General features: G+C 38.5%; 1 protein-coding gene across 3 annotated transcripts in view; it reads left to right on the plus strand.

Annotated features, from left to right (window-relative positions):
• VWA8 (von Willebrand factor A domain containing 8) overlaps positions 1 to 20,278 on the plus strand; it is a 354,390-nt gene that overhangs the window by 271,684 nt on the left and 62,428 nt on the right. The gene's annotated exons all lie outside the window — the stretch shown is intronic.

Below are 20,278 nucleotides of genomic sequence, written 5' to 3' on the forward strand. Positions count from 1 at the left end.
GACTTCAGAGAATAAATCTGGAATGCTAGGGTTAGGTTGACAGTTAAAAGAATAATTTCCCCCATACCTTTGAAGACATGGCCTATTATTTCATGTGATTCCAGATTTATTATGGAAAGGAAGATATATAAATGATGTTTACTACAGGCATTAAAAATGACAAAAATTGAGCTCACACTAACATAAGCTACGAAAGGGAATTTATTAACTCATATAACCAAGAAGTCCCCAGGCCTTAGGCACAGCTCAAACCAAGGGCTCAACATATGTCATGGGATCCAGTCTGTCCCCTCTTGGCTCTGCTTTTTTCTGGGGTGGCTTCATTCTTACATAATCTTTCTCCATCTAGTAGCAAAGATGGCCCTGGTAGCTCTAGGAAATACATGGTTCTCATAGCTGGCAGTTACAGCAAAAGGGGCGTGGCTCTGCCAGTAATTTCAACCAAAGTCTTCAGGAGTGCTCCTGTAGCCTGTGAGGTCACATGCCGATCCCTGAACCAATCACTGTGACCAAGGGGATGGGATACTCTTAACTGGTCAGACCTAGCTCATTTCTCCACTCTTAGAGTTTAGAATGAGAGAGGACTGTATCATCCCATATGAACCACAAAATTAGGAATTAGGGATAGGGGAAATACCCCTAAGAAAATACTGAATGAGCAAAAAACATGACCATGTGATTTTTTTTCTTTATTTTTGGTGGTTTTGACAGCTAGAGCCGGCCGCTTCCAAGTGACAGCTAATGACCTTTCTAGGTTAGAGCTTCCTGGAGGCCAGGACTGTTGTTAGATTTGTTTCGTTTTACACTCAGCACAACATTCATGAAACATGACCCTTACCAAATGCAATATGATGATTAATTAGACCAATGATGATATATAGCATCCATTAATTTTATCTTCCATTTAATTCCTAGAGTGAATACCTCAGGAATATATGCTTGATTTTCTAAGTACATGTAGGGCAGAAATAAATACTCTAGTTACAGTTGTCTTCTTATGAGGCTTCCCAGTTGCCAGGGTTCTGAATGAAATTGTCACATCTTTCTTGACAATGCTCTGATGGCAGTACAGTGGGTTTTCCCCTTAATGAAAAAAACTTATTAATATTGGATAATTTTCATTATTTTTTTCTGTTACGTATTTCTGTTTTAAGAGGTGAATACAAGGCCCTATATTTCACATTGCTGGTATGGGTTGAATAATCCTTTCCATAAAGGACAATGACATCTATAGAGCCCTAGTAGGAAAATCTAAAACTTAAATAGATTTTGTGCCAGCCAAAGGGGAAAGTGCTGCATTGGCCTATGAGTCATCATTACCTCAACCAGTCTGCCATCATATTTATATATAAGTCATTGCCCAGAAAGAGCAAACCCTGACATAATATCGGAAACAAACCCATGTGTTTTAAGTCTGGTTTGAGTTAACCCATAGAACTCCCAATAAATATATAAGGACTATTTCATAGAAATAAATAGTAGCAATTATTGTTACTATGGCTCTCTTAATATTGAAGTACAATATTTTTTCCTATTCTATAGCCCATAATTACTTAAAAGGTTAAAAATCAGCTGCACATCTCTCTGGTTTGATGGTAGGGATAAGCCTCTGACTGCTCTCAAGATTAAATAGGAACAGACTTCAAGATTCTGAATATAACTCTCCTTCTCACCCAAGTCCAGCTCGAGAAATATTTAGGTAGATATATTGATAAATAGAATATTTATATTTACTTATTTTTTATATTTATTTAATTTTTATATTTATTTATATATTATGTATGTATATACATAAATATTACATATATGACCTTTCTAAAGTTGCAATAGAATTTCCTTTACAAATCAGGTCTTGATTTTTCCACCTCCGAGTTTTTCACTGTATCTTCTAATCTTTGGTGAGTTTGAAAGAAGCATATGTTCACCAAGGGCAGCTGCTGATAAAAATAATAGAAAAATAAAGGATTCCCTCCTCAGAGCCTTAAATCCAAGCTCCATTTATAATTTCCATCCTCAGGTATAGACAAATAATTAAATCTTTTGTTTTTCTTCATCAAATCTAATGACATTGTTTTAAACTTTTTATTTTATCTTTTTCTCTCTCTATATTTTTTTCATGAATCATTTGAAAGTAAGTTGTAGACATGACAGCCTATTACCTCTAAACGCTTCAGTGAGTAAAGCACCCTCCTACACAACCACAAGACAAACCTCAAAATCAGGAAGTTAACACTGATGCAGCATTACTCTCTAATCCACAGACCTTATTCAAATTTCACGTGTCCCATTACCATCCTTTTTAGCAAAAGGAAGCAATCCAGGATCATATGTTACATTTAAATAACATGTCTCTTTGTTATCTTTCAATCTAGAATAGTTGCTCATCTTTCCTTAACTTTTATGACCTTGACATTTTTGAAGTGTATAGGCCAGTTATTTTGTAGAACATCCCTCAATTTGTTTTCTCATTTTAGATTCGGTTTATGCATCTTTAGCAAGAATATCACAGAAATGATGCTGGGTTTTTCTCAATGTGTCCTCTTAGGTGAGACAGGTTGCCTGCTTGTCTCATTGCTGGTGATGTTAACTTTGAACATTTGGTTAAAGTGTTATCTCTACTGTGAGGTTGCTGTTTTTTCCCTTTATAATTAGTACATGTGTTTTGTGGGTGTATATTTCAAGACTATGTAAATATCTTGTTTCTCATCAGACTTTCATCAATTAATTTTATCATCCATTGATGATTCTTGCCTGAATCCATTATTACTACTATGGTTGCTTAATGGTGACTTTTTATGATTCCATCATTCCTTCTACATTTATTAGTTGGCCTTCCAAGCTAAGAAAGTGCCCTCCCTTCCTCCCCTTTTATTTGTTTGTTTGTTTATTAGTATGGCTTCATGGATTTCTATCTTATTTAATAGGTTATTGTCCATTACTGTTCTTATTTATGCTGATGCTCAAATTGTTCCAGATTTAGCCAATGTGAGCCCCTTCAAGCCAGTTCCCTTGACCTTTTGACATGCCTCAATCATTTTTTGGCACAAAAAGTAAATCCTTACTTTCTGGCACAAAAAGTAAATCCAATTGCTTTTGTCACTGATTTTCTGTACTGGTATTTATATTTATTTGGGCAGTTTCTTTGGGCACTGCCTGTTGACTTAGGTCATCTGTTAATACAAAAGAAGCATTCTCACCTACTTCTCTTTAACCAACTCACCAAATTAACCTACCCTCTTGAATGAATGTCCAGAGCCCCCTGAATATTTGCAACTCATCAGCTTCTCCCTAATATGCCCTCACTTATGCTCCCACCAGTTGAGTGGTACTTACGTTTGTAGGAGACATTTTAGTGGAGCCTTCAGGTTTAACTAACTTGTCTCCTATCCCTTTGCACTCAGAGAGTCCCAGATTGCTCTACCATTCATAATCATGTATATTGGAGGAAAATCTACAAAGATCTGAGATAATATAGCCACCACATATGTTGAATATTTTTCATTATAACAGAGAATTGTATTGTAAATAAGGCCTGAGAAATCATCCATTATAATCTATCAGTCTCATTAAAGATTTGGTCTGAGATAGATCAATAATTTTTCCCCTGGCCATCGGTCAGGGCCTAAAATAATATAATTATAGTGACTTTTTATTATTATGTCTTTTGACACATCTACCTATCTTGCTATACTTTATCATTAACTTTAAATAGCTCCAGGTTTTTCTTGTTCATTTGGCTGGAATTATTATTTCTACTGACCACACGAGGGTGTCCGTGAGCTTAGAACAGGAATACTTCAGATAACTTAAACAACTAGAAGAACTTTAACAACTGATAACTGTTGTCATTTCACTATACTATTTGCAAGTTATAATTACAAAGTGTAGTCGGGTTAGCCAGAAGACTTGAGTCAATGCTCCTTCCATTGGAAGATCTTTTGACTATCAAATGAAAGGCTTTTATGAAAAGAATTCAGAACTTTTAGTGCGGTCGTGTGGCACAGAGAAATTTCCCCAGGTCAGGAATTAAGAGATCCAGATCCTCTTCCCAGTTCCACCAATAATGTGTGGCTTTGGGCAGTCACATCACCTCTCTGCACCTTTATTTCTTTACTATAAAATGAGACAGATTGTAAGCTGATCCTTTAGGCCCTTCTGCAAAAGTCGACAATGAAGACAGGATCTAAAATTAAGATATAAATCAAAGAACTTCTCCATCCTAGTGATTCTTTTTTTATTGACTGCTTTAGTATGTGCTAGCTGCTTTCAATACATTCTCTTATATAATCATTACAACCACCATTTCAGGTTATGTATTATTCTCAGTCTGGGGTAATTTGCACAAGGTCACTCTGCTAACAATGGACAGAGCTGAGATTTCAGCCTAGTTCTCCCTAACTCAGAAGCCCATGTTTTTATTCCTCTTCACTACATGGCCTCCCTAGGGCCAAAAGACTACTAGTTTCAATGGAGACTGTACTGTTAGAGAAGAAAAGAGATCATTCTCTGCCAAGTAGCATTTAAATCAAATGCTTATAGGTGCTGGACAGGTAATGTGGATGGGGGAACACAGGCCAGGAGGGTCTGAGGTGATGAGCAGGAAGTCATGCCCCACCTAGGAGGGCAGTCTCTACTTAGCTTTGCCATGTGAGAATGAATGCAGGCTCAATTTGCCCTTGTCATTTTCAGGAGAAGACCAAAATCCAGATTTTTAAATGAAGTCTCATTAATTTGAAAATTTGGCGACAAATTCAGAATTTTTTAGGTGTGGAGGGATGGCAAAACACTCCAGGACCCACAAATCTCTTTTTCTTCTCACCAGAGTGGGGGTAGGGTCAAGAAATGAAGCCCATTCTCTCCTAAGCTTTTTCAGGTAACTTGCCTATGTTGGTAAATTTACTTACTTGCTTCACAGAACTCGTAGAGTTCTCCTAATGGCATTAAGCATTTAAAACAGGAATTGGCAAATACACCACCTGTTTTTGTATGGCCCACAAGCTAAGAATGGTTTTTACATTTTTAACAGTTGAAAAAATCAAAAGAACATATCTTGTGACATGTGAAAATTATATGAAATTCAAATTTCAGTGTCCATGAATAAAATTTTATTGGAACACAGCCACATTCATTCATTTATGTATTGTCTGTGGTTGCTTTTGCACTACAAGGGCAGAACTGGGTGGTTGCAACATGGATCATATAGCCTGCAAAGCCTAAAATATTTACTGTCTGGCTCTTTACAGAAAACATTTGCCAATCTCTGGTTTAGAATACAAAAGCCAAAAAGATGGGCCGTCTACCTCTGCTTTCTGCCCTGTTACATACCTACCCTGAGATAATAAAAAAAAAGGAATCTACTTAAATCAGAGGGAAGGACAGGTGAAAATAGAGGGAGAAAAATAAACATAGGTATTTCAAAATATTATCCAGGCATAAAGAGATAAAAATTATGTTTTTTCTCCCAAAGTTATATGCATGTCCTCTAACAAAAGCCATAGTATGTCAAATATATATTTTTATTTTTGTATGCTGTTTCAGTCACAATAATAAACAGCATAACTATTAACTGTTGGGGAAAAAAATCTAGCCTGGCCCAGAGTGGATTATTTTTTATGCGTTTTTTGAGTGACAAAGCAAAATTCTCCGGTCATAAGAAGAATGAGAAGAATGATGGTAGAACACTCTCCACACAGCTCTTAAACATGCACTTTCGGGCCCCAGGCCTTCGCTCGCATTGTCCCTTCTGGCTGGAATGCCCGCCACCCACTGCTGTGTCTCATCCTTCAAGGCTGAGCCCAGATGGCTCCAGCCTGTCCACCCCCAGCAGAATTCATCCCTCCCTCCTTGGCATCCTGTGCCCTGGTCACACCGTGATCTCTTACTTTGATGTGGGTCAGAAGGGCAGGCTCCCCAAGAGCAGAATTCATGTTCCATTTAGGAATCTGCTTAGGAGCCTGACAGCTGGTCAGAGCTCAGTAAATTCTTGGTGAATCAGTGAATCAGTAAATGAATGTATAATTAATTTGGTCATTTATAGCTTTTATGAGGTCCCTCAGAGGGGTGATAAAAGCTGCAAACTCCTCTGGTGTTTCCTAGAAGGCTGAATCTTTTGTGTCTGTAAGCGAGCTCACTGTTCACTAGCTGACTATTGCCCAGGTTGGCAAAGAACCAAATGGTAACAAATCTTCCACCTCTTTTTTTCCCTACGCTTGTTAGCTTGTGGCTGCAGAATGAACACCTGTGAACCAGGGAGCCAGAACTGAGTTTGACTCCCAGTTGTATCCAGTGATCCTAAGCAAGTCATTTAACCTCTCTGAAGCTCCATTTCCCCTTCCGTAAAATAGAGTCAGTCATAGCAGCTTCCTCACAGAATTATTGTAAAAGCCAAATGAGGTAACATATGTTCAAGTAAGTGCTCTGCAAACTGTAAAGTAGTATATGAATGTGAGATGTTGTTACTTATGATAATCTATACAAGGAGTAGGGGAATGAGTATAGAGCAAGGGGAACTAATTTTAAAATTCATAAAGAGCTACTGAGTTAAATTAGAAACTTTTAGGAATCCTGTTGAGTATGCATAGTAACCCTTTTTAGTGGAGGAGGGGTTAATACTTTGATCATAACTGACATATGTTAGGATGAATAGTCCAAGAAATTAGATTCTTTCCTGACCCAACCAGTTTTGTGGAGGCATGATGTCTATGGCGGTGATAATTTTAATATTAATTTATCTCTAACTTGTGTAAGCAACCACTAGTGGTAGAATGTCTTTCTTCTGAGATAGAGGTTGAGTGTGTGCAAAATGCGTTCTGCTGTATTCAGCTCAAAAATTCTGTGGTTTGATGTAAGCCTTGTTACTGGAAATGCATTCTGTTTTGCCACTAATATTCGTTATAAAGTTGGAAGTACATTTCACTAGAAAAAAATAGCATCCCCTTTTAACAGCAAACCTTTGGAAATTATAAGATGAAAGAAAAAAACAATGAGCATGTAATTAAATACTAACAATACTAGAAAAATTAGTAATACTCAAAATATTAACAAAAAAACTGCTGTACTCAAAATTATTCACAAAGAAATACATATAAAGTAAAATTATCCCACGAGAAATACAGATAATATGATTATCTGCCTGACTATAACTGATAGATTGTTCATCTAATACTACAAGTATGCCTATTTCTTCCCTGGCATTTTATTGTAGTATTCTTGAGTAACTGAAGATAAAAGTAATTTACCGTAAACATTGCAATATCTAATCCTTGCCTAAAAATGGAAGTTTGCTTGAGGTCCAGAGTCTTCCTACTCTAATCCATTCTGCATAAACTGCTGAATTAAATCTTCATAAATAGTAGCTCTGAACATGTCACTCTAGATCAAAAACTTTCAGAAACTGCACCATTGTCCACCTGAAATACGACCCACTCTTCCCGGCATTCGGGGTCTCAACAGCCTGCCCCAGGCCTAGAAGCACCCAGTTTATGTGCTAGCCAAGCTAAACAACTCGCTGCTCCTCAAACACGGCCTATCCTTGCCCTCCCCTGCACTTTTGCTCATGCTACTTGCCGTCTGCAGCATGTTCCCTTCTACCACTCCCTCCTTCCTGTTCTGTGGGTCACAGCCATCCAGTCTCAAAGCCATCCATGCCAACTGCTGCCTCCTGCAGCCCACCCAACCCCCAAGGTGGATGCATCCTCTTCCTCCTTCTGACTCCACCCACTATGTGCATACCTTTCATATGGTACTTATCACAACCTGCCTTGAATTACTTGTGAAATTGTCTCATTCTCCTTTACAGAGTTTTAAAGTATTTGAAGCCAGGAACCATGTTTTCCTCATACTTATTTTTCCTAGGTCCTGGTATGTATTATACTTAACAAATTATCTATCTATATATATATATATTTTGTTTTGTTTTGCTTTTCCTGAGGAAGATTCGCCCTGAGCTAACATCTGCTGCCAATCTTCCTCTTTTTTCTGTGTTATGAGCCGCTGCCACAGCGTGGCTACTGACAGACGAGTGGTGTAGGTCTGCACCCGGGAACCGAACCCAGACTTCTGAAGCAGAGCGTGCTGAACTTAACCACTAGGCCACCAGGGCTGGCCCAATAATTTTTAAATATGAAACCACTTAATGTCCTGCAATGATTGATGTTAGGGGTTCAAGCTGAGATGTTTCTTTTTAATAAGAGCTTTGTTGAGATATAATTTACCCATTTAAAGTGTACAATTCAATAGGTCTTAGTATATTCGTAGAATTATGTAACCATCACCACTATCTAATTCCAGAACATTTTCATTGCTCCAAACAAGGAACTGTATACCCATTAAGCAGTCAGTCTCCATTCCCTCCTCCCCACCCCCCCCCCCCCCCCGCCCTAGGCAACCACTAATCTACTTTCTGTCTCTATGGATTTACCTATTCTGCATATTTCATGTAAATGGAATCATACAATAGGTGGGCCTTTGTGACTGGCTTCTTTCACTTAGCATAATGTTTTCAAGGTTCATCCATATTGTAACATGTATCAGTATTTCATTTCCTTTATTGCTGAATAGTATTCCTTTGTATGTGTATACCACATTTTATTTACCTGTTCATGGACATTTGGGTTGTTTTTACTTTTTGGCTGTTATGTGTAATGCTGCTATGAACATTTTGTGTACAAATTTTTGTATGGACATATGTTTTCAATTCTCTTGAGTATATATTGAGGAATAGAATGGCCAGGTCATATGGCAACTTTATGTTTAACCTTTTGGGGAACTAACTGACTGTTTCTCAAAGCAGCTACATCATTTTACATTTCCACCAGCTGTATAAGGGCTCCAATTTCTCCACATCTTCGCCAGCACTCGTTGTTGTCTGTCTTTTTATTATAGCCATCCTAGTGGGTGTGAGCAGTATCTCATTGTGGTTTTGATTTGCATTTCCCAAATGCCTAATAATGTTGAGCATCTTTTCATATGCTTATTGGCCATTTGTATATATTTTTTCGAGAAATGTTTATTCAAATCCTTTGCCCATTTTTTAATTGGGTTGCCTATTATTCAGTTGTAAGAGTTATTTATATATTCTGGATACTAGACTATTATCAAATATATGATTTGCAAATATTTCCCACATTCTGTGGGTTATCTTTTTACTTTCTGTAGAGTGTCATTTGAAGCACCAAAGTTATTTTTTCTTTAGTTGCTTGTGCTTTTGGTGTCTTATCTAAGAAACTGTTTCCTAATCCAAGATCATGAAGATTTATGCTTATGTTTTCTTCTGAGAGTTTTATAGTGGCTCTTATATTTAGGTCTTTGATCCATTTTGAGTTAATTTTTGCCTATTGTGTGAGGTAGGGATACAAAATCACTCTTTTACATGTGAATATCCCATTTTCCCAGCACTACTTTGTTGAAAAGACAGTTCTTTCCCAATTGAATTGTCTTGGCATCCTTGTCAAAAATTAATTGACCATAAATGTATGGGTTTCTGGACTATCAATTTCTGGACTATCAATTCTATTCCAGTGATCTGTATGTCTATCCTTGTGCTACTCCACATAGTCTTGATTACTGTAGCTTTGTAGTAAGTTTTAAAATCAGACAGCGTGTGTCCTCCAGCTTTGGATTTTTTTTTCAATAATTTTTTGGCTATTTTGGGACTCTTGTATTTCTATATGGACTTTAGGATCAGCTAGTCAATTTCTGCAATTTCTGGGATTTTGATAGGGATTGTATTGAATCTGTAGATCAATTTGGGCAGTATTGCCATCTGTCTTAGTCTGTTCAGGCTGCTATAACAAAAACACCCTAGACTGGGTGCTTATAAACAACAGCAATTTACTTCTCACAGTTCTGGAGGCTGGGAAGTCCAAGATCAAGGCACCAACAAGGTCACTTTCTGGTGAAGACCCTCTTCCTGGTTCATAGACACTGCCTTCTCACTGTGTCCTCCCGTGGTGGAAGGTGCATAGCAAGCTCTATGGGGCCTCTTTATCAAGGCACTAATCCCATTCATGAGGGCTCCATCCTCATGAGCTAATCACTTCCCAAAGACCCCCCTCCTCCTAATACATCACATTGGGCATTGGGATCTCAACATATGAATTTGGGGGTGGGGAGGGCACAAACATTCAGACCATAGCACCATCTAAACATTAAGTCTTCTGATCCATGAACATGGAAGTCTTCCCGTTTATTTATATCTTCAATTTTTTTCAAAAATGTTTTGTAGTTTTCAGAGAATAAGTTTTGAACTATTTTATTCTTTTTATGCTATTGTAAATGGAATTGCTTTCTTAATTTCATTTTCAAATTGTTCATTGCTAACAAATAGAACTACAATTGACTTTTGTTGTTGATCTTGTATCCTACAACCTTGCTGAACTTGTTTATTAGTTCTAATAGTTCTTAGTGGATTCCTTAGGATTTTCTATATATACAGGATCATGTTATCTGCAAATAGAGATAGTTTTACTTCTTTCTTTCCCATCTGAATGCCTTTTATTTCAGTTTCTTACCTAATTGTCCTGGCTAGACTCTCCAGTACAATGTTAAATAGGTGTTTCACGAACATCCTTATCTTGTTCCTCGTCAAGGGGGAAAGCACTCAGTCTTTCACCATGAAGTATGATGTTAGCTATGGGTTTTTGTGGATGCCCTTTACCAAGTTGAGGAACTTCCCTTCCATTCCTAGTTTGTTCAGTGTTCTTATCATGAAGGAGTGTTGAATTTTGTCAAATGCTTTTTATGCATCTCTTAAGATGATCATGTTTTTTTTTTCCTTTATGCTGTTAATGTGGTATATTACATTAATTGAATTTCACGTGAAGCTAACCTTGTGTTCCTGAGATAAAACCCACTTGGTTATAGTGTATAATCCTTTTTTAATATATTGCTGGATTTGAGTTTGCTATTATTTTGTTGAGAATTTTTGCATCTATATTTATAGAAGACATTGATCTATAGTGTTCTTTTCTTGTAATATCTTTTTCTGGTTTTGGTGTAGGGTAATGCTGGCTTCATAGAATCAGTGGAAAAGTGTTCCTTCCTCTTCTGGGAGTTTGTAAAGAATTGTCATTAGTTCTTCTTTAAATGTTTGGTAGAATTCAGTGATGAAGCCATCTGGGCCTGGACTTTATTTTGTGGCCAGTTTGTGTGTGTGTGTGTGTGTGTGTGTGTGTGTGGGTGGGTGGGTGTGTGTGTGTGTGAGGAAGATTAGCCCTGAGCTAATATCTGATGCCAATCCTCCTCTTTTTGCCAAGGAAGACTGGCCCTGGGCTGACATCTGTGCCCATCTTCCTCTACTTTATATGGGACGCTGCCACAGCATGGCTTGGCAAGCGGTGGTGCGTCAGTGCGCGCCTGGGATCCGAACCCGCGAACCCTGGGCCACCAAAGCGGAGCGCATGAACTTAACTGCTACGCCACAGGGCTGGCCCCTTGTGGATAGTTTTTAAGTCACTAACTCAATCTCTGTGCTTGTTATAGGCCACCTGAGGTCTTGAGAGTGTTAGATGATATTAGGCTAGGACCTAGAAATGTCTTTCCATTGCTTATGCCTTCTTTCCTCAGGATTCCAGACCAAGGGAACTATAAACTCCAGAAGACAGCCCAAATGGGACAGAAAATACCAACAAATTTGTATTAATTCATTAGTAAATGCACCAGTACCCAGTTACCCTCAATGCAGGAGTAGTAAAAACAGAGAAAGCAAAACTTGGGCCTGGAGGCTGAAGGAGGGCTTCTTGCTTCCTTCGCTGAAACTCTAAGCCATACCTACAGAAGCCCCAACCTGACCTCCCTTCTCAGGTATAAGCACAGAAGAGGCAGAGCAGAAAGAAAAAGACTGACTTGGGGGGCAGCCCTGTGGTGTAGCGGTTAAGTTCGCGTGCTCGCTTCTGTGGCCTAGGGTTCACAGGTTCGGATCCCGGGCGCAGACCTGTGCACCGCTTATCAAGCCACGCTGTGGCGGCGTCCCAGACAAAGTAGGGGAAGATTGACACAGATGTTAGACCAGGGCCAATCTTCCTCAGCAAAAAGAGCAGGATTGGCAATGGATGTTAGCTCAGGGCTAATCTTCCTCACACACACACACACACAAGACCAACTGGGTCACCTTAAAGGAAATAAGTTGTATACCAGTCAGCTCACTTCACCTGGGAGACTATTACACATTGTTTTGTTTTGTTTTGTTTTGTTTTTTTTGTGAGGAAGATTGGCCCTAAGCTAACATCAGTTGCCAATCTTCCTCTTTTCGCTGAAGGTTAGCTCTGAGCTAACATCCGTGCCCATCCTCCCCTACTTTGCATATGGGATGCCACCAGAGCATGGCTTGATGTGCGGTGGGCGTGTCTGCGCCTGGGATCTGAACCCGCGAACTCCCGGCTGCTGAAATGGAGCTCACGAACTCAACCACTACACCACCGGCTGGCCCCTATTACACTTTTAATGCACAGTGACTCTGCACACTTGGAAAATGTAGTCCAATGGATATCGTGGTCTTTGCCAAGTCAGATTGGCAATTCCTCCCTGCCAGATGCTAGGAAGGATGATATGGCAGACAAAAGCTGAAGGAAGGGGCCAAACTTCCTCTCTTACAAGGAGCAAAGCTATAGATTATGTCTAGTTTATTTTTCCTGTCCCAGCCTAATGTTCCCTTTTTTTTTTAACACATGACTCACACCTGTTTATTATTGTGAAAATCATGGAATGGGGGCAATCTGGCATAACTCATAAAAGGACCAACTCTGGAGTCAGACAGACTAGCCTTTGTATCCTGGCTCCACTTCTTCATACTAACTATGTGACTATGAGCAACTTACTGTATTTCTCCAAGCCTGTTTCTACACATTACATGGGAATGATAAAACTTGAAAGAGGAACTATAAAGATGAATGAGATAATCCATGCATAGAATATATTTCACTGTATGGCAAATATTAGTGCCCAGTAAATGTTCAGTAGTGTTATTAATTTTAGGAACCTGACAGATCACAAAGCAATCCTGATGAGTAAACAGCCCCAGAAAGATTACACGATTTATCTGAGATTATGTGTTTACTTCATGGCAGAAGTTGAAAAGACAGCTCTGTATTTTTAGGACTTTTCCTTTCCTGAAGAAAGAGGAACTGAGGAAGGGAGAATTGGGCAGGGAGGGATCAATCTTTCTTACTATTTTTAGAGCATGGACCTATGATTCCTCTGCTCAACTCAGTCCCTTCCAGAAACCTGAAATCTCAAGCTCCTACCCCAGGAGAAGCGCTGGGCCCTTTCTGGCCAAGAGTGGCCTCCAGGAGATGTCAGTGCCCTCTCTAAATGTTATACCCTCTTTCTTCCACATGGAATAAATCATTCAGGAGCTCTTCTGTGCCCTCCACTCTCCCAGGAACTCTGAGGAAGCAACAAGCTCCTTTCTCAAGGATTTGACTAAATGACACATTCCTTCCATGATACTGAAAGAGCTGACCCTACCCAGATCCATGGAAGTGTAGGTACAGGGGGAATGTCACACAGATGCTGATCTCAGGCACAGTAACCCTGCCACTGCCCCCACTCTCTCACCCCACCCCACAGGGTCTTGGAGAACATCTCGTTCTAATTTTATACTCATTACTTGAAATTAGAAAACCCAAAATAAAATCTCAACATCCTCTGACCATGAGTTTTACTCCTTATACATTATTTCCTAGGAATTGTGCAATCCTATAATGATGGGAGAAAGAACCCCAGCAGTTGGCTGCAGTAGGATTTGGGCTGATAATGGTGATAATGAAATGCCTGCAAAATCTGCAGATGGGGAAGGAAAGATCTCTGGCCTTTCCATAATAATTATATCATATGGTTATAGCATATAGTTCTATTAAGTATTATGAACATAATTACCAGTATCAATTTTAAACTTATTAGATCTAGGAGACTTGTAAAGAATAAAACTTTAAAGTAGGAAAAGTTAAATATTTATTTTGGCTAACTGATTTCTCATAATTCCTGTCAGTTTAAAATATTAATAGTCCTCTTCTATGATCATAACAAAGTCTATTTTAAAAATCTAGTGCCCTGCAAGTTTTAAACTTGTAATGCTAAATGGAAAGCATGAACCTAATATTTTCAACTTTCTCATAAAGCGTTTCTTTATTCCTGCAGACTCTAAGTATAAATGATGTTACTTGTAATTTATGACATCACTTGCCTTTAGCTGTGCTCTGATCTATGTGTTGCTATTGCTATTCTGAAGGTAATTATAACTGTATCTCTCCTGAGATGATAAAAACGGTTTTGTAGGTCTGTATGCAAAGTATTTGAAGAAAAGATTATTTTTACTGCCTGCCAAATGTAGCTTCAAGCAAGAACTATTGTGCAGGACCTTTTATAGACATAGATGAAATTCCTTTTGCCATTTGAACAGTGTTTACATTCAGGAAAGTTCACAGTTAAGTCTTTGACATACTGTGAAAGGATCTTTTGTTCTCTAGAAAAACATACTTCCTCATCCTTTGAGTCACCTTGTTTTTATTCCCTTGTTTACTTTTCGGGGGAAATAACGTCCACCTCCCAAGTTATGTCAAGGGAAGAACTGTTTCAGAAATCAAGGTTCTTCTCCAGGAGGAAAGAAGGCTTGGTTATTGGCAGAAAAAATCAGAAATATTTTTAAAACCTGAACAAGATGAATAATGTAATCTCAAGCTTTAAAAAATTACTGAATTGGATGTTTTCCAAGGCTAAAAAAAGGGTATCTTTTTTTATCATCATAATTAACAGTGATCGGCCTCAGGAAGTGTGAGACTCTGTACTTAGGGCTACAGACATAGTCCAAGGCTCTTTTCTATTGTGTTAGGAAAGCGCTCCTCTGCTAACTGTAGATCCTCTAAGACATGCATAGTTAAATGTGTTTTCCTAGTTGGTGGGATCTAGGACTAGTTTTATGATGAGCTAGGCTAAGGCCACTCTGATCTGAATTTTCTTAGTGATATTCATTTATCAATAAATAATGAGACTGATTCCACATGTGACTTCAAAACTGGTTTTGAAGGGAGAAAACATTGCATCATCATTTGCCTGGTGCTAGAACGCTGCCCTGAACTTACTGAGCTCCCAGTAAACATTGGTTAAATGAGTGAATGAAATACATACATACACTTTCAGGGCGACAATTTCAAATAATAGTCTTTTAAGTGAACACATTTAAAAAGAAAATCTTAGTAGTCTGTAGATATACTCTATGTATTAGTGTATTTATATATCCTTACCTAATTTGTGTTAAGTGGAAGATTACTTGTGGTTTAGGGATTATCTATTCAAATCCTTCTTTAGTCACCCTAAACCTGAGTCATCCAGAAAATATCCTGAGAGCTTCTAATCCTCATTTATGTCATAGGTTTTACCACAAGCAGGGCATCAAAGTCAGTGATCTTAATGCTCTAGGACATTTCCATTGGAGGTATTTTTATCTGTAAATGCTAAACAGAGATATGCTTTTACTACCGTTGTTAGAAAAGCTGGTGTGTCCTATGTGGGGGAAAGGGAAAAGACTGAGGCCTGCCCATCACTGTTAAGCATTGTATATACTTTCCTCCGTTTATTTTTGTAACTCTCCATGTGATAGGTGATGATATCCCCATTTTACAGATAAGGAAACAGAATCTCAGAGAGATTATGTAATATATACCCAATGTCCTATGGCCAGAAAATCACACTACCCAATTTGTACCACCAGGCATTGAGCCTATAGGTCATGTTCAAGATTGTCTGGTATAAAGCTAGTTCAGGCCATATATATATATATATATAGTATATAAATACTATATTTTACTAACCTTGTGAAAGATATACTAGCCCTTTGATCCAGTGTCCTGTTTACTGATATTCATCGCTTTACATAAATCTGATATATATTAAAAAGGAAAAAATGATTGCTTTTCAGAAATATCCCTTGCTCTCTTAAACCAAGATATGCTTCATAAAACGCTGAATTCTGTAACTTTAAAGAGCACATTATTTAAAGCCAGTGTCATATAGTAAAAAGAGTCTAATAAACCCAGCTTTTGGAATGAGATGGACTGGGATTTGAATCCTAGATCCACCAATTAATAGCTGTGTGACAGTGAGTGAGTTGCTTAACTTCTCTAAGCCTCAGATTTGTGGCCTGCAAAGTAGAAATAATAATACCTAACATGGAGAATTATAAATATTAGAAATAATAAATGTAAAGTGCCTAGATTATAAACAATAAGAGCTCAGGGATCATAAATGTATTGTTCACATTATCTTCCCCGTGCATGGCGCAGACACATGGGAGACACTCATCATCAGGATTCACTGAGTAAATGAGTGAATGAATGAATGAATTCTCCTCAGCAGCCAGATGAGGTTCTGTTGTTCTACTCTGCATATATAAATCAGGAAAATTCTATAAGAAGTTTTAGCAAGAGGAAAAATGGTACACATTCTCTTCTTAGCATTCTTGGAAGTGCCTTCCTTCTTCCAGATGTACTCAGAAAAATATAAAGTAAATGGAAAACTCACATTTGATATCTGATTTTAAAAAATTGTTTTATTCTAACAAGTGAACAAGTAAAAAAGATTGAAGTGCAAATCCTAACTCGGAATTTGTGGGCAAAGAACTGCCTTTTCCTTGGCACTTCAGCACATTTTATGCTCATTTTTTTAAGGTATCCATTTCTCTCAAGTCTTGCTTCGAGCAGCCATGTGGCTGGAAATGTTTTGAGTCCCCTTCATGCCACATCTTTTGCAGCTGAGAGCAAACATGTTTTCAGGAGCTCAGAAGTAATGTTCTCATTCCAGCTGCAGAGCCCCAACAGAGGCCTGCTGCATTCTGGGCAGAGCACCTCATTAGGAAACATCAGTTTGGTATTTGTAATATTTGCAGCAGCATTGAACTTCCTGAGTGAGGTCACAAATGAACAGCAGATCATGAGTGTTAGTATAAGAATTGGACAGAGTGTGAAATTCTCGTTCAATCCAAATTTCAGAAAATATCCTTGATTAAAATCCTGAGTAATTTTTTCCCGATGCTGATGTTAACATGATACATATCTGGCACATCTCTACTGAAAAATGAATGTTTTATACTAAGCAATACCTTTTTCACTCTCAGAAAATAGAAAAATAGTAATAATAGCTAACATATAGAGCACTTAGTGTGGCCAGGCACTGTCCTAAGCGATTATATGTATTAACCCTTTTTAATCCCCACAGCGACGCTAAGAGGTAGGGTACCATTATTATCCACATTTTATATATAAGGTACCTTGCCCACCTAATAAGTGTAAAGATCCGGAATTTGGATCCCAGCAAACTGGTTCCGATGTCTGTGCTTTCAACTACCACATTAGAGGACATTTTTGAGTAGCAGTAATATATGTCTCTATTAAAAATGAACAAAATATATATTTGATCATCCTAGAGAAGTGCATATGGGCAAGGCAAATGACCTCCCTGCATTCTGTTTTTCTTCACACGCAGCATGCCTAGGTTTCACATGTAGATTAGAAGCTAGTACGAGGAAATTCTCTGAAAGAGCTTCCCCTGGTTCTCCCAAGGCCAAGAGCAGTCACCTCACTTCCCTGGGAAAAGAAGGCTTTAATATAATGACACAGTAAAAAGCATCTGAGTTACAGCTACCATACTCAAGTTCTTGCCTTTAAATTCTGATGAAGTCTGTTCTTATGAACTTTCAAGCAAAGTTATTGGGTTTTACTATAATAAGAAACAAGAAAGGAGATAGTAGATGCACTCCTTCGCAGGTGCTTGTTCCTTAAGAGCTGCACTTGCCAAAACTCACTTAAAACATTTCCTTGTGGGAGTGATAGCCATACTGGGGCCTCTTCCAGCACACATGGGCCACTGTACGAGACTAGAAAAAGGCTCTCCCCTGGGGAGGAAGCATTGCAAAAGGCCTCCCCCTGGACAAACCAAAGAGCCACTTTCTCTAGGCTGCCCTCCCCGGAGCCTACTGCTGGCAACGTGAGCATAGTGTGAATTTCAGCCCCGCTCACGCTGCCTCAGCCACGACCCACCTGTACAGCCCTAGGCAGCTTCCACATTAGGGACACACCAGCTGCCCAGTCCCCAGTGTTCTGTAAACTCTATGCCTGTGTTCTCATCCAAGAGTAACAGATGCGAACAACAGTAGCTTCCTGAGCCCTGTTAACAGTGGAAAGAGCCAGGGCGGAAGTGGCACTTGGAAGGAAACCCAGCTCCAATCAATGAGAAGGAAGCTTCAGCATTCATTCATCATTCATTCACTTAACAACCATTGTTGAGAATCTGCTATGCGCCAGGCGTTGTACTAGGAGCCAGCTATTCAAAGATGAGAAGTCCTGAGTGTCTGACCTCACTGTCAAGAACAAACACAGGCAAAATCTGGAGTGTGATGACCGACAATGGCTGGGAGTCCAGGTAGGAAGGTTCAGGATCAGGCCAAGGGACCCCTAAAACTCCAGAGACAGGACAAGGCAGGGAACCAAAGCATAGATTCGTGCACTAGGGAACCAAATTGGGACCCTGTTGCTGGAAGAGGGATGCAAAGGAGGAGCTTATTCCCAAGGGAAAAGGCAAGCGTTTAGACTTAAGTGTTTAGACTTAAGCTACAAAGAGAGTGGGACCAGCAGCAAGACTGACTTGAGGCTGAACAGCATTTGGGGTGAGTGGCCACAGCTGTCAGGACAACCTTAGCCTAGAGCCTATAGAAGTACTTTAGAAAGCTGAAATGTGTCTATTATGCTATAACTTCTTACAAAGAGTTACTGTAAGAAACAGATACCAGAAAATTTGTGAATTTTGAGGACAAAACTCAAAATTTCAAATTTTTTATTTCAAAATTCAAAAATTCTGCGTTCAAAAAATTGCTGTTAGTATGGGCTTGGAATAAACATATCTTTATAGACAAATATATCTTTATAAACAAATATAGACACATGTGTATGTGGCCTATCCAATGGCAAGACGTGTACAACCCAGTATTAGGGTTTGGCAATTGCTGCCAGAAAATAGGGTTTAGTTCAATACCAAAATGGAGTGATAAACTCTTCCAGAGGGCTGGATTATATCTACATGCTTGGTTATTATAGGATGATCATATAATTCCACTTATGAGACTGAAAAGGGTGCTATTAATAATTACACTGGGACAACAGGCGTTAACTGGGACTGTCCCAGCACGGCAGGACATATAATCAACTGATTATTGTCATTTTATTTCTATTTGTTTTATTTATTTAGAATGTTGTTTTGTAGGATCCCTGTGGTGTTTTGGAAATATAAATCCATAATATATGCTTATATAAAACATTTGCATACCAAGAAAACATTTTTCCACTCCTCCCACTTAATGTTTTTTAATGTCTTCTTTGCATTATAAACTTATACTGTATTCTAGAACGCAACACAGTATGAATACAAACTAGATGGCCAACTTGCTACCTAAGATCCTGTGGTTGCCAGGGGAGACACCATTCCCATGGTCAGACTCTCCAAGATTGATGGAAATTGCTTTCTTTTAATAAATAAGAAGAGCGTAGCAGCTATCTTAAAGCTAATAATCAGCACTACAGCAGTACTGGCCCCTCACCAGTAAATAAACATTATAATAACTCTTTTCAGAAAAGCTGAACCAGTACACATAAGGAGATTCAGAACTCCACGTGAGCTCAACCTGCTGTGTATGACCCTAAGCAGGTCCCCCAAATATTAAATTTCTAAACAGAATGCAAAGTGAAATAATCTGCCTGACTTTGACAAGCATTGTAATTTTCTTTAAAATCTGTTATCTCTAAGTGCTTTGAAAACTAATTACTCTTCATAGAATAAATATTTTGGTTTTGTTTTACTAATATTCACAATTACCTTTTTTCTAAAAGAACTGCTATTCTTACTCTAGGTCTTCATTGTAGTACACTCTTACCCCCAGAAAATACCTCAACTCTTTTATCCCTATCTTGCCCACCAACAACATAACTGCCCTGCTATTCCTCCTTATCCTTTGTCTTCATTCAAGCAGGTGCTTGAAGATTTTAAAAATATGCATATATGTCTTGGAGGAACAAAATGAGTGTTCTTTAGAAGAGAAAGCTCTGTGTTAGCAAGTTGTTAGTAAAGCCAGTGGTTATCAGAGATCAGGACTGGGTAGGAGGACTTTCTAGGCTGATTCTCTGTCTCCTTCCCTCCAACCTGTTTTTGTTTATCTTCTCCTCTTTGTTTTTATGCTTTTTTCTTTTAAATAGAATAAAGCAATTAATTGTTTGGATATTTTGCTTCAGTAAATTAG

Source organism: Diceros bicornis, chromosome 9 (assembly GCF_020826845.1).
Source record: "Diceros bicornis minor isolate mBicDic1 chromosome 9, mDicBic1.mat.cur, whole genome shotgun sequence".
Taxonomy (NCBI): domain Eukaryota; kingdom Metazoa; phylum Chordata; class Mammalia; order Perissodactyla; family Rhinocerotidae; genus Diceros; species Diceros bicornis.